Source organism: Tursiops truncatus, chromosome 3, assembly GCF_011762595.2.
Source record: "Tursiops truncatus isolate mTurTru1 chromosome 3, mTurTru1.mat.Y, whole genome shotgun sequence".
Lineage (NCBI taxonomy): Eukaryota > Metazoa > Chordata > Mammalia > Artiodactyla > Delphinidae > Tursiops > Tursiops truncatus.
In genome coordinates this window covers 138,130,762-138,154,349 of record NC_047036.1, presented here as the reverse complement: position 1 = coordinate 138,154,349, position 23,588 = coordinate 138,130,762, and the positions used below count along the sequence as shown (strand labels likewise).

The window sequence follows — 23,588 nt, the reverse complement described above, 5'->3', positions numbered from 1 at the left end:
TCTGCTCCGTAACAAAGTGAATCAGCTATACATACACATATATCCCCATATCCCCTCCCTCTTGCATCACCCTCCCACCCTCCCTATCCCACCCCTCTAGGTGGTCACAAAGCACCGAGATGATCTCCCTGTGCTATGTGGCTGCTTCCCACTAGCTATCTATTTTACATTTGGTAGTGTATATATAGGACATTTATACTTTACTTTCTTCTCTTGTCATAGGAATGGGAGGTAACAATGACAGCATGTGATTAAAGTAGGAGAGAACAAGAAGGGAATTTTGAAATTTTTATGGGAGGAAAATAAACTGAGCAGAAGTCATAAAATGTTGCAGTGAAAAGTCTTTTGAGCCAGTTAATCCTGAGGTTTTTAATGTTCTCTGAGTTTGATCAATAAGAGATTCATACTTTAGCACTTGGTTATCTTTGCTTTCTGCAGTTCTCTCAAAGCTTCATGGCTATTATTTATATCTCACCAAGACTGTAAAGTCTTGGTTCTGCTTATTTTATGTTTCCTTCCTAGCATAATACCCAATATATATTTGTTGCTCTATAAATTTCTGTATGTAAACAAATAGCTTCATTTAAATAAAACCATATTTTATCAAGTGAAAGGTAAGACAACATCAGGAAATGAGGAAAAAAACAGTGCTCTGGAGTTTGATACTTGGTTCAGCTAGCTGGGATCAGATAAATTTTAGGATGCATGACATTGAAAGTAAGAGTAAACCAACATCATGTTCTTAAAAAGTGGAAGTATTTGAGTATTTACTCAATACTCAGAAAAGAGTATTTGGGTATATAGTTATATTTTCTTTTATGCCCCCAAAGATATAAAAGTTCATATGATGTCATAAGTACCTGTTCAATCTCTCATTCTGCCTCTCTTCATATGTAAATGCACTCTCCCTATGGATTTGAAAGATAGTTTTCAGCAGGTTCAAGAAATGACCCATCCCTAGTTAAGATTCAGAATGAAGAGTATCTTACTTGTCCCAATCGCAATAAAAATTTCTAAAATTAAAAATTCATTGTGATCACACTGGCTTACATCCTAATCACACCCTTGAATCAGTTCTGATAGACATGGGGATGAGCCTAGGTTTAGGTCTACATGTAAAGCCCTACTCAGACAACTGGACATAACCCTAAAGGAAGTCTAAAGTTTTAAGAAAGGAGATTGGGTGTAAAATCGAATTGTCTACTCAAGTAATAAGTCCTATAGCTTCTCTGTACTTCAGGTTTCTCATCTTTAAAGTAGAAGTAATGAAACTCAAAAGGATTTTAAAGTGTCTATCTAGCACAGTGGCCAGACCAACGTAGTGGTCAATTAAAATTATTTCTGGGGCTTCCCTGGTGGCGCAGTGGTTGAGAGTCTGGTTGCCGATGCAGGGGACACGGGTTTGTGCCCCGGTCCAGGAAGATCCCACATGCCGCATAGCGGCTAGGCCCGTGAGCCATGGCTGCTGAGCCTGCGCGTCTGGAGCCTGTGCTCTGCAACGGGAGAGGCCAAAAAAGTGAGAGGCCCGCGTACCACAAAAAAAAAAAAAAAAAATTATTTCCATCTCCCAATCAGATGCTGTGTGAAACAACTGTCAAAATTTTACTAATTGATTTAACAAACAGAATATTAAGAAATTGAATCCAGTGAGATAATGATGGAATAATGTATCATGACTAAGTATTTTTTTTTAACTTTTTATTTTATATTGGAGTATAGGTGATTAACAATGTTGTGGGGTATTTTTCACATAATGAAAATTTACAAGTTGGCTGGGCTTAAGCCATGCTGCAGTAACAAACTGCAAAAACCTTAGGGGTATAATACAACAGAAGTGTCTTCATTGCTAAGATCAGTCTGATACAGGTCAAGTGTTTTCTCTCCCAAATAGTAATTCAGAAACCCAAGCTATTTGCATCCTGTGGCCGTAGTTCACCCTGGCTTTATCCGGCCAGCAGTAATAGACATGAAATGTAAGTGTGACTTAGAGATAACCTGGAGGATCAGTTAGTATGTGTTATGACCATGTCTGGAATATTATGAATCATTTATGCCCATAGTCCATTTGCCAGAAATTAGTCATGTGGCCTCAACTGCAAGGAAGGCTGGGAAATAGACTTCCTTGTGTCCAAGAAGAAGAAATGATATGGTGAGTGTCTAGCCAGTCTCTATCATAGTCCCCTGTACATCCTTCTAAATCCTATCCAAACCAAATCCCTTCCTTCCATATATGTAAATAGTTACCCCTTCACAATGATGACAGCTCCAAATTCTACCCAGGCCCTGAACCATGCTGCTCAGTCCTCTTCATAAGGTCTGGGTTTAGTTAGTGGCCTAGGGACTGGTAACCTATGAAATAAAGATAAATAAAAATGAAACTGATCTGCCCTCCACGTCATATATTTCAATATAAAATGGTGAAACTGGGTGAGGATAATGACAATAAATCTTTCCATTCAAAAACTGGAAGAATGAGAAGAATAAAGCAGTCATTGGTCCATGGAAATTTGAATAGCCTAACTCCTGCTCTAGAAGATTAGATACTGAAGGACAGATAACAAAGCCTGCTTAAGTTTCAAATACTCAACGGCTTTTTAAGCTTCAGGTATATAGTTTATCTGGCAATACAGTTCCCTCAACTAGACAGTAGCTTTCCGATATATTTAAATCTACTAAGCTTCATATAAGGAAACTATACCCAGAGATCTTTCCTAGACACAATTCTCATATCCAGTTTATTTCTGTGCTTTCTCACTCCCATGCCTCTCCTCTTTCTCAAATTGAATGGGAAGACACAGTCCCTAATTTGATGTGTTCTCCGAGTCACTGAAACCCCTCAGTCTTTTAATCGCATTCCTTACATTTGTAGTCTGAGAAACTCTCTGTTCCTGTACTCCTCATTCACTTTCATCTCTGTTTGAAAACTGACCCATTCTTTCCTGGGAGTTTTCTTCATTCCTGCAATATCTTCCCAAATGGGCACAATAAAAACTAACACCAAATATTTGCATTCTAGTCTCAGTTCTCTTTGTTTAGAACTGCTCTGTGGGGCAAAGAAGTGTTGATCTGTGGCAACACTTTTACCAAAGCTTTGACTGTGAATACCATTGATGGACATATTTGCAACTTCTGATATTGATTCTTTTAAACGACTGCTGACCAACTGATAAGCAAATGCTATTTAATTCAGGCTTTTCTGAAAGCAACACTACATCTCGTGCCAAATTTTCTGTTAGTCAGAGTAGGCAGTCAGTGGTGGAGTTGTAAATTCTGAAGGCTTAGTGGCTTATCAGGGAGCTTATTTCTTACATTGAAATCTGAGGCAGGCCAGGGGGCTGTCTTCCAAGTGGTGATGCTAGAACCCAAGCTGCTTACGTGTTATGTCTCCATCATGTTGAGGCCCAGGGTCAGCCTCATGTCATCCACCAGGTTGACAGGGCAGGGGGGTGTGGGGATTTGGTGGCGGTGGGAGAGGAATTGGATGAGACCTTCTGCTCCTAGACCTGGAAGCAGCACATTATCACTTCTTTCCATGTTCTCTTGGCCTGAACCAGCCATATAACCTAAGAACAAAAGAGGCTGGGAAATGTGGTCTTTCTCTGTTTCCATGAGACAAAATGGGACCAGTGAGCATCTAGCCAGTCTTTTCAATAACAAGAAAGAAAGACCATTCTCAAAAAATCAGTTCAACTAATACTATTCAATGATAGTATGCCGAATAGGAATTCTAGAACAAGCAAATTTGTGTGTGTGTGCATGTGTATGAGAGTATGCACATGCATATGAGCATTCATGCATCTGAGTAGGTATTGTGGACATTTAATTCCTTGGCAGTTGCTGATCTTGTCACTGGCTACCTCTGCAATGTTGTTATTCCAAAAGAGGAGACTTGATTCCAGCATAGACAAACAGATACGGCTTTCAAAGTTGTTCAGCAGCCACAGGCTAAAGCCTTTAGCTACATAATTTCACAGAGTCATCAGTAATCTTTATGCTTGCCATGCCTGCGATTGTCAAGCAGAACTTCTGAGGGTGAGATAACAGTCTTATTACATGGAAATACCCGGGGATGCAAAGAAAGAAGCAAGGGAATTTCCAATGATGTCTTCAATGCTCCTGGAGCACCTGCTGTTCTTTTTCTGTTTACTGAGTAAGAATTCTCTAGTCTAGGCTATAGGGTTCCTTCTTTGTCCTTTTTGACAGGGCTCAGTCTTTTATTTTTAAAAGTGTGTTTCCTTTTAAAATAAAGAATAAAAGAGATGCATCTCTGGTTTAAAAAGTCATCAGTTAATAAGTGACGATGAAGCGCCTTTGTCACTCAGCTATTAGTCACATATTTTCTCATGTTTAACAAAAATGGAATTTTCCCCATTAGTTATTAGTGACATTTAACAAAAATAATTATCCCCTTATACGGTTGTATTAGCAGTTGAAAGTTCTATTTTAGCCCTTTTCTATGAAACCAGCAGGATGGAGTCTTAATTTCTTAGGATGAACCAGTTTGTCTTAACCTTGCCAAATAGAGCAAACTCGCTTGCGTTTCATTAATAAAGTAAGCACCTGTGTTGTTGAGAGCAGCAGTGTGGTGGTTCTGTCCACCTTTATTTTCTTCTCCATAACACAAAGCTTCCACAGTTCTGAATCATCACATCGGTGCCTGTTCCTAGATAGAGTAACAGTTGGGTAGATCACCCTAAATCAGTTCTCACTTGTCCTAATGGTTCAGAGTTGGCAGACCAGTGATTGAATCCTAGCTCTGTCTCGTACAGGCAGCCAGAATAACCTTGGGTCAATCTCATTACCTCTCTAAGCTAAGGATTTTTCATTTATGAAATGGGGTTAATAACAGTATCACACCTGCAGTATAATAAATACTCAGTGATATTAACTTACATTATTCAACACATGTTTTCCTTCTAATCTCATGTAGTTCAGTGACAGACTTAAGACTTAAGTTTATTTGAAAGAACCAACTACAGATTTATTTGTAAAGTGCTTACTCTTTACCAGCCCTGGAACATGAGAGAAAAACAGTCTCTGCCTTTTAAAAACTTGCAGACCAGTGGAGAAGATGGGTGGGTAACCAGATGATTGCAATATGGTAATTCATGATGTTGAAGTAGAACAAAGGAGTTGATGATTCATCTTGTTAGTGTAGGTCTGAGAAAACGGCAAAGAGGAGGAAGAAAATACATGAGATGTTGAAGGATGAGTAGGGGTTCACTAGGTGACTGAGGCAAGGACATCTTAAGCATTGTGCATGGGGCTTGTGCATGGGGCTGGTGGTATGACAGAGGGAGATGCTGGGGAGTTATAAGTAATTCACTGTAACATTGTCCATAGACTGTGCGTGTGTATCAGAGTAGCAGGAGATGAAACCCCTTGTGCCATTTAATATACCAAAGTGGTAACGTTGAAGGACTTTAACCTTGAGTGAAATCTAATTTGCCGAAGTTTACTGGCAGCTTTTCTTAGGGAAATCTCCCTTATCTTTAATCCAGGTAAGCAGAAAAAACAAGGGGATGACAAAGGCAGAAAGCTAATCTCCAGTCCTCAGAATCTAGTTTTTGGAATGAAACATGCATTGATAGATTTATTTACATAGTAAATATATTTGAGAACATACTGTGGGTGAAAGAATTCACTTAGTACAGTGAAAAACAGGCATCATTCCTGTGCTTGAATACTTCTTATGATCATAGTTTCAATTTTACTATGTACTGTCTTATAACATGTTATAGCCTAATTTTTAAATTATATGTAATATAGTGTATATACAAACATATATTCATATATAAATTACAAATGTGTATATAATATATATAATGTTTATATCCATATACATGTATATAAATATAAATTTCTATCATCTATTTTTTATCTATCTATCTCTCTGACTAGATATTAAGTTCCCCAACAGCAAGGACTGTGTATAACACTCTTTTGCTTGCCCAACAGTAAATATTCCACAAAAATTGTTAAATATATAAATTTATGAGTTGCGAATAATCACATAGTTAGGAGAGAATGTTTGTCTCTTTCAACCCTGCCATGTCTTTTCCTTGGTTTCTGCCCAGGATTTCTTGTATTATATTTTACACTTTCCATTATTATTATCTCCTTGCTGTCTAAGAGTCTAATTATGTTGGGCTCGGGGAAGCATAACGATTTAGTAAACATAATATTGATGATACTAACTTTTACTGAGTGCCAACTATATGTTATATTTCCTTGTTTATTAATTTTACACAATAGTCTTACAAGGAATTATTGCTATCTTTTTATAGATTACATATCTTCAACCCAGAGAGGTATGCAATTTACCCAAGACCACACAGCTAATATGCTGCAGGAACCAGGATTCTAATCTATGATAAACTATCTCAGAAACTTTCTTAGTGTATTATTCCAGAGTTTACAAAGCACTTATGTGCCTTATTTCATTTGAACCTCACAACTTCTTGCTGTGGTATATAGTTACCAGATTTTACAGAGGAAAGAACTGAGACTCAGAGAGGAACAGTGACTTCCTTATGGCATAGAATTGAAAGATGGTAGAAATTTCATTCTATCCACATTTTCTTTTTAGCTACACTCTGGTTATTCCACAAAGCTCTGTTGGATAGACTACTTTACTACTAGAATGTTATAGGCAACTCTGGATATTTGAGTAAATCAAACTGGCCATACAGTTTTAAGGGGAAAAAAATGTAAATAAGTTCTTCACATCAAAACAGAAATTTATATTAAGGTTAAATAGTTTTAATAAAAACATTTTTTATTTTAATAGACTCTTCTCATTTAAATACAAATCCATTATAACCATCCACACAGCCCTTTAATGAGAAGCAAATTAAGTTGTTTGAAAACAAACTCGGTAAGCTGTGTTTTTCCATTGACCAGTGGCAGAAGGAAGAGAAAGTGATTGTGGCCGGCATTTGGCTGACTAAAGCTAATGGCATTCAGTCTTGTGAAATGGATATTAATGATTCTACAGTGTTTAACTTGGTTTGCTCTTGATGGATTTTCCACTTCTGAATTAATGTCTGTCTACTCTTGATTAATTTATAGTGATTGTACTTTGAGGCAGTTAATTAATTTCTTTCTAAAGTCAAATAGCATTCACTGTGATGAAGGCAGTCATTTTGATTTCTCAGAAAAATAGTCCCTAAGTGCCTCAAGTATAGATCTCACAAAGTTAGTAGGAAAAGTTTTTCATTCAGGAAGCCTCCACCAAAGCCAGAGAAGCCTTGTCATAAATCTCATTTAGAATCTTATCCTGTAACTCCACAGACAGAGCTATTTGAGGTATATGTGGTAGTGTCTGAAACCAAAACCTTTCCCTAGCTTGTGTATAAAATATTTTTTAAAATGTCTTCGGAAACCTTCAAGATGGTAGAGGAGTAAGATGTGGAGATCACCTTCCTCCCCACAGATACATCAGAAATACGTCTACACGTGGAACAACTCCTACAGAACACCTACTGAACGCTGGCAGAAGACCTCAGACTTCCCAAAAGGCAAGAAACTCCCCATGTACCTGGGTAGGGCAAAAGAAAAAAGAGAGAACGGAGACAAAAGAATAGAGATGGGACATGCACCTTGGGGAGGGAGCTGTGAAGGAGGAAAAGCTTCCACACGCTAGGAAGACCCTTCACTGGCAGAGATGGTCGGTGGGCAAGGGGGAAGCTTCGGAGCCACGGGGGACAGCACAGCCACAGGGGTGCAGAGGGCAAAGCGGAGAGATTCCCGCACAGAGGATGGGTGCCGACCAGCACTCACCAGCCTGAGAGACTTGTCTGCTTACCCGCCGGGAAGGGTGGGAGCTGGGAGCTGAGGCTCGGACTTCGGTCGGATCGCAGGGAGAGGACTGGGGTTGGCTGCGTGAACACAGCCTGTAGGGCTAGTGTGCCACAACTAGCCGGGACGGAGTCTGGGAAAAATTCTGGACCTGCCTAAGAGGCAAGAGACCGTTGTTTTGGGGTGTGCGAGGAGAGGAGATTCAGAGCACTGCCTAAATGAGCTCCAGACACAGGTGCGAGCCGCGGCTATCAGCATAGACACCGGAGACGGGCGTGAAATGCTAAGGCTGCTGCTGCAGCCAGCAAAAAGCCTGTGTGCAAGCACAGGTCACTATCCACACCTCTCCTCCCGGGAGCCTGTGCAGCCTGCTACTGCCAGGGTCCCGTGATCCAGGGACAACTTTCCCAGGAGAATACACAGTGCACCTCAGGCTGTTGCAATGTCATGATGGCTTCTGCCACCACAGGCTCGCCCTGCATTCCATACCCCTCCCTCCCAGCCACCCCCAGCCTGAGTGAGCCAGAGCCCCCCTAATCAGCTGCTACTTTAACCCTGTCCTGCCAGGGTGGGGAACAGACGCCCTCAGGCAACCTACATGCAGAGGCAGGGCCAAATCCAAAGCTGAACCCCAGGAGCTGTGTGAACAAAGAAGAGAAAGGGAAATCTCTCCCAGCAGCCTCAGGGGCAGCCTGTTAAATCTCCACAGTCAACGTGACGTACCCTGCATCTCTGGAATACCTGAATAGACAATGAGTCATCCCAAAATTGAGGCGGTGGACTTTGGGAGCAACTGTAGAATTGGGGTTTCCCTTCTGCTTCTAATTAGTTTCTGTTTTATTTTGATCTTAGTTTAGTATTCAGAGCTTATTATCATTGGTAGATTTCCTTATTGATTTGGTTGCACTCTTCCTTTCTTTAATATATAAATACTTTTTTTTCCGTTTTCTCTTTTTGTAAGTGTGTATGTGTATGCTTCTTTGTATGACGTTGTCTGTATAGCTTTGCTTTTACAATTTGTCCTAGGGTTCTGTCTGTCCGTTTTTTTTTGTTTCTTTGTTTGTTATCATTGGTGGATTTGTATTTTGGTTTGGTTGCTCTCTTCTTTCTTTTGTTGATTTCTTTTATTATTACTTAAAAATTTTAATTTTAATAATGTTTTTTATGTTTTATTTTAATAACTTTAGGTTTTTATTTTATTTATTTTTCTTTCTTTCTTTTTCTCTCCTTGGTAAATTGTAAGAAAATTGAAATCATATCAAGTATCTTTTCCAACCACAATGCTATGAGACTGCATATCAATTACAGGAAAATATCTGTACAAAATTCAAAGACATGGGGGCTAAACAAATACACTACAAAATAACCAAGAGATCACTAAAGAAATCAAAGAGGAAATCAAAAAATACCTAGAAACAATTGACAATGAAAACACGATGACCCAAAACCCATGGGATGCAGCAAAATCAGTTCTAAGAGGGAAGTTTATAGCAATATAATCCTACCTTAAGAAACAGGAAACATCTTGAATAAACAACCTAACCTTGCACCTAAAGCAATTAGAGAAAGAACAAAACAACCCCAAGGTTAGCAGAAGAAAAGAAATCATAAAATTCAGATCATAAATAAATGAAAAAGAATTGAAGGAAACGATAGCAAAGATCAATAAAACTACAAGGTAGTTCTTTGAGAAGATAAACAAAATTGATAAACTATTAGCCAGACTCATCAAAAAGAAAAGGGAGAAGATTCAAATCAGCAGAATTAGAAATGAAAAAGGAGAAGTTATAACTGGCACTGCATCAATACAAAGGATCATGAGAGATTACTACAAGTAACTATATGCCAACAAAATGGACAACCTGAGAGAAATGAACAAATTCTTAGAAATGCATAACCTTCCAACACTGAACCAGGGAGAAATAGAAAATAAAAACAGATCAATCACAAGCACTGAAATTGTAACTGATTAAAAATCTTCCAAGAAACAAAAGCCCAGGACCAGATGGTTTCACAGGTGAATTCTATCAAACATTTAGAGAAGAGCTACCACCTATTCTCCTCAAACTCTTCCAAAATATAGCAGAGGGAGGAACACTCCCAAACTCATTCTACGAGGCCACCACCACCCTGATACCAAAAGCAGACGAAGATGTCACAAAGAAAGAAAACTAGAGGCCAGTATGTCTGATGAACATAGATGTAAAAATCCTCAACAAAATACTAGCAAACAGAATCCAACAGCACATTAAAAGACTCATACACCACGATCAAGTGAGATTTATCCTAGGAATACAAGGATTCTTCAATATACGCAAATCAATGAATGTGATAAACCATATTAACAAATTGAAGAGGAAAAACCATATGATCATCTCAGTAGATGCAGAAAGAGCTTTCGACAAAATTCAACACCCAGTTATGAGAAAAACCCTCCAGAAAGTAGGCATAGAATGAGCTCACCTCACCGTCAACATAATAAAGGCCACATATAATGACAGCCAATGTCATTCTGAATGGTGAATAACTGAAACCATTTCCTCTAAGATCAGGAACAAGACATGGTTGTCCACTCTTACCACTGTTATTGAACACAATTTTGTAAGTTTTAGCCACAGCAATCAGAGAATAAAAAGAAATAAAAGGTATCCAAATTGGAGAAGAAGAAGTAAAACTGTCACTGTTTGCAGATGATATGATAGTATACGCAGAGAATCCTAAAGATGCTACCAGAGAACTACTAGAGCTAATCAATGACTTTGGTAAAGCAACAGGATACAAAATTAATGCACAGAAATCTCTGGCATTCCTATACACTAATGATGGAAAATCTGAAAGAGAAATTAAGGAAACACTCCCATTTACCACTGCAACGAAATGAATAAAATACCTAGGAATAAACCTACCTAAGGAGACAAAAAACCTATATGCAGAAAACTGTAAGACACTGATGAAAGAAATTAAAGATGATACTAACAGATGGAGAGATATACCATGTTCTTGGATTGGAAGAATCAACATTGTGAAAATGACTGTACTACCCAAAGCAATCTACAGGTTCAATGCAATCCCTGTCAAACTACCAATGACATTTTTCACAGAACTAGAACAAAAAATTGCACCATTTGTATGGAATCACAAAAGACCCTGAATAGCCAAAGCAATCTTGAGAAAGAAAAATGGAGCTGGAGGAATCACAGTCCTGGATTGCAGACTATACTACAAATCTACAGTAATCAAGACAGTATAGTACTGGCACAAAAACAGAAATATAGATCAATGAAACAGGATAGAAAGCCCAGAGATAGTCCTATACACATATGGTCACTTTATTTTTGATAAAGGAGGAAAGAAGATATAATGGAGAAAAGACAGCCTCTTCAATAAGTGACGCTGGGAAAACTGGACAGCTACATGTAAAAGAATGAAATTAGAACACTCCCTAACACCATACACAAAAATAAACTCAGAGTGGATTAAAGACCTAAATGTAAGGCCAGACACTACAAAACTCTTAGTGCAAAACATAGACAGAACACTCTATGACATATATCACAACAAGATCCTTTTTGACCCATCTCCTAAAGAAATGGAAATAAAAATAAACAAATGGGACCTAATGAAACTTAAAAGCTTTTGCACAGCAAAGGAAACCATAAACAAGATCAAAGGACAGCCCTCAGAATGGGAGAAGATATTTGCAAATGAAGCGAGTGTCAAAGGATTAATCTCCAAAATTTACAAACAGCACATGCAGCTCAATATCAAAAAAACAAACCACCCAATCCAAAAATGGGTAGAAGACCTAAATAGACATTTCTCCAAAGAACATATACAGATTGCCAACAAACATATGAAAGGATGCTCAACATCCAGTAATCGTTAGGGAAATGCAAATCAAAACTACGGTGAGGTATCACCTCACACCAGTCAGAATGGCCATCATCAAAAAATCTACAAACAATAAATGCTGGAGAGGGTGTGGAGAAAAGGGAACCCTCTTGCACTGTTGGTGGGAATGTAAATTGATACAGCCAATATGGAGAACAGTATGGAGGTTCCTTAAAAAACTAAACATAGAACTACCCTGTGACCCAGGAATCTCACTACTGTGCATATACCCTGAGAAAACCATAATTCAAAAAGAGTCATGTACCACAATGTTCATTGCATCTCTATTTACAATAGCCAGGACACAGAAACAACCTAAGTGTCCATCGACAGATGAATGGATAAAGAAGACGTGGCACATATATACAGTGGAATATTACTCAGCCATAAAAAGAAACAAAATTGAGTTAATTGTAGTGAGGTGGATGGACCTAGAGTCTGTCATACAGAGTGAAGTAAGTCAGAAAGAGAAAAACAATTACCGTATGCTAACATATATATATGGAATCTAAATATATATATATATATATATATAAAAATATATATATGTATATGGTTGTGAAGAACCTAGGGGCAGGACAGGAATAAAGCAGACATAGAGAATGGACTTGGGGAGGACATGGGGAGGGGGAAGGGTAAGCTGGGACGATATGAGAGAGGGGCATGAACTTATATACACTACGAAATGTAAAATAGATAACTAGTGGGAAGCAGCCACATAGCACAGGGAGATGAGGTCGGTGCTTTGTGACCACCTAGAGGGGTGGGATAGGGAGGGTGAGAGTGAGACGCAAGGGACAGGAAATGTGGGGTTATATGTATATGTATAACTGATTCTCTTTGTTATAGAGCGGAAACTAACACGCCATTGTAAAGCAATTATACTCCAATAAAGATGTTTAAAAATAAAAATAAATAAATAAATAAAAATAAAAAGTGTTGTAAATTGTTTGCTTGAGGACATGACAGTGTAGGTGAAAGTGTTTTAAAGTACTTTAAGATTTTTCCCGGGAGAGAGAAAATAAGATATTATAAAGAGAACAGTGAATGTAAAACCATTTAAGTCCAGATATTTTTTCTAATACTAATTGAGTCTCTGATCTAACCTCTTCTGTAAGTAAAATAGGCATTATATATCTGCCCTACAGATTTAAAATATTTTGCATGAATCATGTGACCTTTAAAGAGTATATTATAAAATTTAGGTGTGCAATATAATTTTCACTATTTTCCTGGGCAACAGTTCTTAACTGTTGAGTTGTGAATATTCCCTTGCTCCTTCCAAAAATCAGTTTATTTGAAGCAGTGTAGGAGTTGAAGGTCATTCCCAGTTCTATCATTCCACTGTTGTGCATGTTATTAGACAATAAGCAAACGATGGATCCTTTCAGATCTTAAGTTCATTGTCTATTAAGAAGATATTAATTTGTCTTTTAAAATTGTAACTTCTCTTGTAAGCGTATTTTCATAGGATTTTAAACAATAAATGCTGACATTCCATTGCTTAGCAAAGCTGTACTGACCAATGATTTAGGACTTCAGATTTGGAGTTCTCCAGACCTAGGATCATATCCGTGGCCCTCTGTTATCATGTGTAAATCCTTGGGCAAATTCCTAAATTTGCTGGGTTTAAGTGTCCTAATCTGTAAAATGTGGCTGGCAATGGTAACTTCCTTGTACCACTGTTGAAAGGATTCAATAAAGTATTGAATGTCAAGGAGCCAGCATAATTCCTTGCCTCACACTGCTCAATTAATGATAATACTTCATATAACACAGTTTCTAAAAATATTTGTTTATTTATTTGGCTGCAGTGGGTCTTAGTTGTGGCACACTGAATCTAGTTTCCTAACCAGGGATCGAACCCAGGCCCCCAGCATTGGGAGCGAGGAGTCTTAACTACTGGGCACCAGGGAAGTCCCAATAGAGTTTATTTTTGTAGAGAATCACTTTTCAGATAATTTCAGTAAACTTAACCCTCCAAGTTGTCTAAAAGCCAGTTGAGGCTCAGCACTCACCGGTTCTGATCACAAAGTAGCTGAAGGCATTGGCCTTGTAGTTCTCACTGTAAGGTGTCTGTGGACTGCACATCCCACTTTCTGATTTGTTGTGTACGTCAAACCTTGTGTCAGATATCACCATCTATATACATTCCATTGGGAGAATTGTGGGGTGTTTTTTCCCCTAGATACCTAAATATGTCTGGCACTGTCCTTGGTACTGTGCAAGGACACAGTATTAAGTTATGTGGGGCATAACTTAATAGTGGCATAATTTTACAAATGGAGAAAGTTAAAGAAGTTAAATGATTGTCCAAGGTCACACAGCTGGTAGGTGGCAGAGTTAGTGTTCAAACCAAAGGCTGTTTATTCCAGCCCTGCACAACTTAACTTGATTGTGCATCTGAAAACAGTCAGTTTCATAAACATATACATTAGATAGCTTTCTGGAAATACGTTTACCCAAATGTTAACTGGGATTATGATATTTTGGAGGTAGGATTTCAAATGAAATTTGGTTTCTTCCTTGTACTTCTAAAATACTTGTAAATGCTTTTTCCAATGAGTATATGTCTACTTTTACAAAATAATAAATTTTAACTGACTAGTTCATAGTGAGATTTCATGTCATTTCAGGTGATCTACAGGAACAGAAAAAGCTATTCACTCATTTGAGACTGGTTTTCAGCCTTACTGTCAAGCTGGGCAGATAACTATTGTTTGTGCAAATAGAATTCTGTTTTTAGAAAGGGTGACTCATTATAAAGCTGCATGATTTGTCTGTCCCCACAGTCTGAAAATAAATGTGGAAGGACAACAATAGAAAGAAGCCACAATGCAACACTTGTTTTGGCTTCAAACTTTGAAAGCTCTCTTGGCTGACATTAACAGTAGTTTCATTTTCTTTTTTAAGTTGACAGAGGTTGCTTTGTAATTAACTTACATACCCAGAAATTTCTAGGGCCCCCAAACTGTGGGCTCTGTGAAAGCAGATGGTGAAAATATGTCTCTTTTTTTTCTTTCTGACAGTAAAGTCTCTGAGATGTCTCCAGTGCTATCCTTCCAAGAAACTGCCCATTTCCAAATTTAGCCTATTGGGGAGCAGCAAAAAGAGAATGGGATTCAGAGTCAGAAGACCCAGGTATGAGTCTTGGCTTTATCACTAATTAGTTGTGCCTTTGGTCATATGTTATAATTTCTCTGCACATCAAATTCTTCATTATTTATTTATTCATTTAACAAATATTTATTGAATTCATGTTACGTGCCAATTATTTTTTACGTGCTGGGGATACAATGCTGATAAAAAAAAATCAGTATAGTTCATGATCTCTTACAGTCTCCATTCTACTGATATAGGAAAGACTTGGTCAAATATTCACAATGAGGAACACAAATCTGCAAAGTATAATAAATTTTCCAAAGAGAACATTCCTATAATGGTACTTGTGGGAGGGGAAGAGTTTGAGGAAGAGTTCTCTGAGAAGGTTATGCTTAGCTGAGATTGCAAGAAAATGAAAACCAACTAGGTAGAAGGGTTGGGGGAGAGGGAAAGGGAGTAGGAGAGGAAAGAGTATTCTCCGCAAAGGTAAAAGGCATGCACATGCCCTGTGGGAGGAGGGAGTGTGGCCTATTGAAGAAACTGTGTATAGCTGAGAGCTCAGTGCAGGTAGAAGAGTGATACAGGTAAGGATGGACAGGTAAGGAGGTGAGGAAGGGACAGTGGTGCTCGTCAAATGTTCATTTACTCACATGTTCCATACCCCTCCTCCCTTTCGGTTGGGTGAGCTGTATGAATAATGTCACATTTGTGCTGAGGGATTAAAGTCCATGCAAAATTACCTCGTTCCTCTTCCCATCCTGTGATGAATGAGGACACCTTGTATTGATATGGCAAAGCCTCCAAAGCTAAACGGCCCGGATGTAACTCACTGTCTGGAGGACAAGTGATCTGGAGGGACGAATAATTTGCAGACTTCGAGTAAATAAAAAATAATAATTTGCTATGTTAGGCCACTGACATTTTGGGGTTGTTTTTTACTGTAGCACACCATAGCCTAACCTGACTATTACAGATGGTCTCTGGCTCCTTGGGGCCTTACAGATCAAATGAATAATTTGGATCACTTTTCTGAGACCAATGGGGAAGTACTGAATTATATTAAAAAGAGCAGAAATTCTTAGGTATTTTTCTTTGAGAAAAATCATTCCATAATAACTACTTGAAGGAATGATGAGGAAAGTGAGGTTAAGAGAGTTCTGATAACTATAAACTAAGAATCATAGCTGATCTTATCCTCGCGAAATATTGAAGAGTCCAAATAAGAAAAATTCAATCTGGAATTCTGCCAAATGTGAACCATCAAACAAATACTTTGGATTTTTGTCTTGAATCTATTGTCTGTGCTGCTGCTTTCCCTTAGCCCTAGAAGCCAGCATCTTTGATCAATTGCTGTTTTCTGTGCGGTTGTAATCCACATACTGAAAAGTAATTCTGTGTAATTGGTTAGGCTGTTCTGCCCTGCCGTCAATAGCAATTTGGTATTTATGGATTTGAGAGTGGAACATTGCTTAATGGGAAAGTCCTTGAATGTTTCAGAATCGAGTTTTCAATCTCCACCTTTGTTGAGATGCCAATATGTGTTACTTTAACTCAATCAGAAATAAGATATTCCCATTTCTTTGTCTTTTGCTAATCGGTGAAAGTTTGGATTGATAAATGTATTTAGAACCTGGCTGAGTAACATAGTAAATTCTAGATAATGAGATTTTATGATATTTGTTTTGACGCTATTTCTACAGAGCAAATAACGAAGAATCTTGATTCTATGCTCTGTGAAGTTAATAAAGACAGAGGGACATTTAATCAACAATGTACAAAAAATAGTACACATTATGTTTTAGATGCTCTGTTGGGGGGAATAGGCTAACTAGAAGCAGACACAGCCCCAATCCTCCCTGAGTTCACAGTCTAGTAAGGAGATTGTACAACTGTAGCTATCTTCTTTGGTCAAATTTGCTTTTATCAATGAGGGAAAGGTAACCTAACTTGTTACTGTTTATTAACCACCTAATAGATAGTAGAGCTTCTACTAGGGCATTTTCAATCATTATTTAAATTTTAATACTTCTCATGTAATTTTTATAATAACAACACAAATTTTCCTCTGTGTGCTAGACAATGTGTTAAGAGTTTTGTATACATTATTTCAGTGACTCCTTACTACAGCCCTGGGAAAAAGGGGTTATTAACCAGAGACATGCCTTGATGACCTCAGTTACATGTGATATGCATCCCATCTCCATGCTCTTCTTCTGCTACCATGCATAGCATCCCTTTAGGATTATCTCCTCCAAAGTAACTAGTTAAGATGACTTTTAGACTTATATCTAAAACTGTATTCAACAGAATGCTGTGTAGCAGAATGTTATTGGTGTTTTGGAAAATAAGCTTCCATAAGTGTACCCAAAAGAAGTCTGGGTACAAGGTACAAAGTTACAAATATCTTTTTACCACATCCCTTTATAGAGATTCTTTTTGTTTTGCGTACTTCCAGAAGAAGATACGGTATGCAGCATTTTCTAAAGTTATCTGATTGAAGTTGTTTGTTTCATGGGGCATCTCATAGATACTGTTTTCTTCAGAAAACACATTAGTGTGTGCTGTCCAGCACACTCTTCTGTCTCCTGAACTTGCTTCATGCTCACCATAAAAGGATCAGAGATCAGAATAGTACTGTCCATTGTAGTTGAGGAGAGGCCAGAAAATCCCTGAGGGGAGAGAAGAGCTCTTTTATTGTTTCCTCCTTGGTCCAGCGTAGTACCTGCGTGACATCTTCCATAGGTGTAAGGGTATTTTAAAACCATCGAAGACTTAACTACTCCCTTTATATCAACTAGGGTTGCAGCAGCAGCAGAAACCATCTATAGCTGCTTAACACAGAAAGCAAATGCACTGAAAGGAACTGAAAGGACATTAAAGAGCTTAGGGAATTACTGAGGAGGCTGAAGAATAAGGTTTGGGACTGTATGTCCTGGGTCAGTGCAGATCTGCGGGAGCACTGTGGTCATGAAATCCTGGTCCCTGAAGCTTGTCATACTGGTCCCCAAGCTCAGCACACTCTGCATTGCCAGCCACATGGCTGTCACTGATTCCTTGGGAAGCCAGTCCCCCTACATTTACCACTGGAACAGCGGAATCCCTCCTGGTTCATGTGGCTCTAGGGTCAGTTCATCCAGTTGGTGAGGTTAGCTCTTGTACCTGATTCATGGCTACAAAAGGAGGCTTCACAAAATAACCGTACCATATTCATCTTTCATAAGGTAGGAGACAGTTTTTGCCTTGCAATGCACACAGTTCAGAAAATAAGACAGCTAAAATGAATGTATTGACAAATTTATCATTTTCTATATAATTTTCCAAATTAAAATACACAGTTATGTTGTCTTAGTGAACTGTACGTGACCTTGTAATTTTTATGCCCATTTTTGAGAGTAACAGGTAAGGGCAGTACTTAGATCAAGATCTGGAGCATGATATGTACTCAATAAACATTTGATAAATGAGTATCCATAAAGTTCAAATACATACCCAGGGCCATATTGTAGTAACAGAGTTGGGATATAAATGTAAGTCTTTTTTCTAGTCTTTGGTTTTTTGATCTCCTCATATAAACACTATTATACTATTTATAAGTAGTATTTTTCTACTACTTACAGAAGAATTAAAGATGCCATTGTGTTCTAGGCATGTGAAAAAATGCTAGAGTTCTCAGTTAGATATGAGCTTATATGGGTAGCATGATTTTTCTTCCCATTTTTATTACTAGCCCCAATTCAACAAGAATGAATGAATCATTTGTTTTATCACATGGTTTGCACAGTTAGTTTTCTGGATGTAGAGGATAGGAAGCAAAGAAACCCTTTGGATTCCATGATAATTAGCACAGAATATCATTTGTTGAACACTGTATGCATAGTATTTGGCTTTTAGATTTAAAGAGTGGCCACACTCTAGGAAAGGTAAGCGTTACCTAGAGGGCTCAGATTGGCATTCCTAACTTAAGCTACCTGAAAAATAAACATAAGTTGGTTGCCCAGAAAGTTTTCTACATTTCAGATTTTAAAAATTTCCTCAAGTTCTTGTAAGTGGCCCTGATGGAAAGTAATCTATAATAAAGAAATTAAAAATAAAAAAACAACTGTGGTATTCTGAATCATTCATCCATGAGGAAAAATTCAAGGCTCTAATTTTAAATGATGCAACAGAAAAAATGCCCATGTGGGAGACATAGTGCAGGTGATAAGGAACGGCTCCGGGACGGCTGGGAAGGCTGGTGGGGAAGGTGACTGGGGGGGTCCCGTCATCCACGGCAGGCCCACCTTCCCTGAGCGTCACAGACCCCGGCATCTTATCATCTCAGCCCACATTTAGTAAATGAAAACCGCAGCAAGGAAACAGCTGGCTCTGTTTGTGAACTCAAATCTCACTGAAACTCAGGAACACTCTCCCTCAGGCTCTTGCTAGCAACTCACCAATATTCCTCTCCCGAAGCCCTCTCCTGAGTCCCAGTGCTGGCATCTGTGAGTCACATCTGAGCGCCAAAGACTTTCTAGGGAGAAAGAAATAACTATTACCAAATTTGATCCAGAGTAACGATGTGGATGAATTAGTATCACTTCAGTTACTCTCAGTTTTCTTTCTTTCTTTTGCTTAACTCTGGATATTGAGTTTTATTTTCCTTGACAATTAAACTTTTAAAAAATTTATATACTTTTTATGTAGTAGGAGCTGGGTTTTATGTGCATTATTTCATTTAATCCATATGATAGCAAAGCAGGTTAGGATTATTATCTTCACTACACAGATAAGGAAACATGCCTGGTGAGTTATAGTGACATAATCTAGGTCACACAGCTAATAAACTCAGAAAGCAGAATTTGAATCCAGCTCCAGGTGCCTCCAAAGGGATTGAACCCAGGTCTGACTAATTTCAGACATCAATTTATACTGTCCCACTGTAATAATAATGACTATTTATTGAGTGATTCTCTATCTATCTAGTTTATTTATATATGTAACTACTGTTGATTGAGAGATGAAGAATGGAAGGGAAAGATAAGGAAGGCTAATCACTAATATGTGTAATATGCTGTTTTCCTGCCTGGGAGGTCCTTCTCACATTCATTGCTGAGTAATTCCTGTTTACCCTTAATGACTCGAAGCTAGATATCACTAACCCTATTTTCAGTAGATGCCCCTTTTCTCTGTACTTCCATTTATTCCAGCACTTATCATAATTAATTGCCATTTAATATATATTAGTTTATAAACTCCTTAAACTATCATCTTCTGGGGAATTATGACTGTATTTCCCCCCTGCCACCCCTTTCTCAGCAAGTGACAAAATACCCAGCCTCTTGAGTAAAGAACAAATTAACTGGTCACAGACTTGGTTATCACACAGGGATTCCAGGATTTGGGTCCCTCATTTTGAGGATGTATTTATATACACTAGTTTGCCACATGAGAAATAGCAATCTCTGGACTGCTATATGGAAATGGCCTTTCGTGTCCCAACCCCCCACCCCTGGCCTGCACCCCCAGACACTGTTATTTTAATTGAATTTTGAAGGTTTAAGTAAGTTCTAATACTCTTTACCATTCTATAATGATTGCAAGCCAACATGCACATTTACGATACTTTCCTAGCCTGTAAGTATTTGAGTCTGCTACTCCTGCTCTAGATATTCCTCCATTAACTTCACTATAAATTTGTGTATTATACATCTAATAGGTTAGCCCCTTTAGTTTAATGAGAATTTGGATTCAGTCCCAGAATCAGTTATTCCATGTCCTTGTGTTATTTTCCTAAACCATCAGTATTATAAATGCATGAATTTCCTCCATACCATTCCATCCTCAATAGTGAAAAATAATAGCAATGACAGAACAAGCAAACATTAACTGAAAGTATCTGCCATACTGACAGTGGCCTCCCCTCTTTAAAGACGCCATTATACTGTTTGAAATTAACTGTCTCCTGAGTAAATATACCCAAGGTTAGATTATCAAAACATATCACTTCTAATGATCAATATTCCTTAGAAATGGGCATGCTGCTTATACTTAATTAAATGAGTTTGACTATGTTTCCTCCAGCTTGCTTGTGAGTTACTAATTAGTGATATTATTCATGTTTCAAAACAATTAAATCAATGTGTTCTTTAGACCAATGCTCAGGATTCTTGTTTTGTTGTTGTTGTTCAAGATCTCCAAAGTATGACTCATGTATAATGTCTTGAATTTTGAAGCATTGTCCAAAATAATCATTATGATTCATGTCATGTAACCAGTAAGGAATGATTATTTCTTCTTCCTCTCTATCACCTAGAGAGGGCAGGCAGATAAAATGTATTACTTCTTTGAAAAACTCATGTATGATGGAATAGAATAATACTGAGGCTGATGTTCATTTACAGCTATGCTTGCAATAGTAACAGATCCTTCAAAAGTCCACATGGGAAGAAATTCTCATTGGACCCCATTTGTTGGGGAAGAGAGACATTGGAAAGATGAAAGAATTGCCCTGTGTTTCTTACTTTTCCTTAGTCATTCTGACTCATTGGTTTATAGTTGGACTGGAACCAGTACATAATATAATATATAAAAATTATATGGTGTATTAAGGCTTAAATAACAACTGGTGGGGGAAAGCATTTACCTAGGCATCTTCAAAGAGGATCATGATGATACAAAGACATTTTAAAATTAACTTTGGGAAATTATGGAATGATTTTAGGACAGTGATAATTGACATAATCACATACTTATTATGTGCCTACTGAATATGAGTTACAGTGTTAACCACTCTAGGCCTCTCTTGGAATAAAACTGGCACTAACACCAAAAGTGCCCTTTCTGGCTTCAAGGAGTTTATAGTAGCTTACCTGTATATATATATTTTATATATTTTGTATATTTCATTAAAATATTGGTTTTATTTGTTTTCTAGTTACAAAAGTAATATGTCTTACAGCACAAACTATTAGTAATTATAAGTGTAGCCCATTTTTATAAGTGTACACTATATTTTATTTATGTGATTCCCCTGTTGTTTGATATGATGTTATCATTAATCTTTCTGTTTTGTTAGAATAAACAATGATGTGATGGACATCCACTGAAAGTAAAAGTGTTGAGTGAAAAACCAAGCATGTTATAAAAATTCTCGTACATATTGGCTAAAGTATGTTCCAACATAGACTCTACCAATTTTAAATTTAAATCTATCTTGAATTCACTTTGGTATTTTTTTTTTGACACAAGGATCTTACTGTTTTTTTAATAGTCAGAAAATTAACCTAGAACCATTAGCAAGTTCATCTTTCCCTTGGCAATCTGAAGTGTCACCTTTATACTAATTTAAATCTTATACTTACTTGAATCTAAATTTTCTATTTTGTTTCATTAATCAACCTGTCTATTCTTGTTGTAGGACCACATTGTTTTAATTATTACAGTTTCAAGACCAGTTAATATTGAATAAATTACTTCATACATTAAAATCACATTTTTAATTTATTTCTTGGTCAGATTCTTATCCAGATGATAGAGGAGGTCAAAAGTGATATGATAAGGACATTTTTAATTCACACCTGCTGTAACACCTTCCAAATATAGCAATCTCACTTCTTGTGAGAATGTCACCCAATACATTCTAAATGTATGCAGACTATTTTTCATAATGTACAGAAACTTTAAGCCTTGGCAAAAAGCTTCCTGTAGTCTATTTCTTGAAGATAATAAAAGTGAGAAGAATAGTAAAATCTTATGCAAGTTTTTATCCAACATCTTTTAATTTTGTTGGAAACACAAAGGCTGTGTGACACAGTAGGTGAGTGGGTAGCAGTTAAGTTTCAGCTTACCAACTTACTAGTGTGTAACTTTGGTTAAACTTCTTAACCTTGTGAAGTTAAGTAAAAGTGGGGATATGAATAGTTTTTAATCTCCTATCATTTTTCCAACTGGGCACTCAAAAAAGGTAGATATTATTGTTATTATTACGTGCATTCGAATTCTCAAGTTGTCACAAATAAGAAAAATACAGGTTAGAGGAAGGCAGCTAGCTTTCTGAATATTTAGGATGGGTTTGATGGTGATAGACTCATATTAGAAGAAAGTCAGAAAGCCATCAACAGAAAGAAAAATAAGGAAATAATTTGTTTTTCAAGCTTTATATATATTTTCTATTTTTAAAAAAATCCATTGTATAAAGCAGTTTTAAGGTTGTGTGTGTTTCTGACTGTGTGTTCTAACAGAAAAAAAAATACTTACAGTGGTTTGATTCTGTGAAAAAAGAACATAATGCTTAAGTGTGGGGAGTGACTATGCCTGAAGTTTAAAGAACATGGAACCGACATTTCTGACACATTTAAGATATGTCGTATTTTTTTATATCAAATTTCAGATTTATTTCTGTATTCCAGAGGTTCCTTCCGTGATGGTGATTCAGCTCTAGTTAAGCTATGGTGCAATATTTTATTTATTTATTTATTTAAGGATATGTCGTATTTTGACCTAAACCTTTACATTTAGAATCCTTTGTGCAACTTTTCCAATAATGTGTGTATTATGTTAAAATGAAAGAAAGAAAGAAGAAGGAAGGAAGGAAGGAAGGAAGAAAGAAAAGAAAGAAAGAGGAGGGAGGGAGGGAAGAAGAAAAGGAGTGTTTGTGTATTTATCTGCCCTGGTGAGTCAGGCTGGCCAGGGTTCCAAGTGCAGGCCTCAGCTCCTGGTCCAGGCTGCTGTATTGACAGGAGCTGAGACTTGGCCACTGCCCTACTTTGTCAAGGAGACTTCAAATCACAGTCCCCTGAGCCTTGCGAGAGTGGAGA

General features: G+C 37.5%; 1 long non-coding RNA gene across 1 annotated transcript in view; it reads left to right on the top strand.

Moving 5' to 3' along the window:
- The window catches only part of LOC141278354 (uncharacterized), a 411,822-nt gene that overhangs the window by 124,437 nt on the left and 263,797 nt on the right, over window positions 1-23,588 (top strand). The window contains exon 5 of the long non-coding RNA XR_012330939.1: window positions 14,721-14,832. This is a non-coding gene — a long non-coding RNA (uncharacterized lncRNA). The remainder of the gene's footprint in view (window positions 1-14,720; window positions 14,833-23,588) is intronic.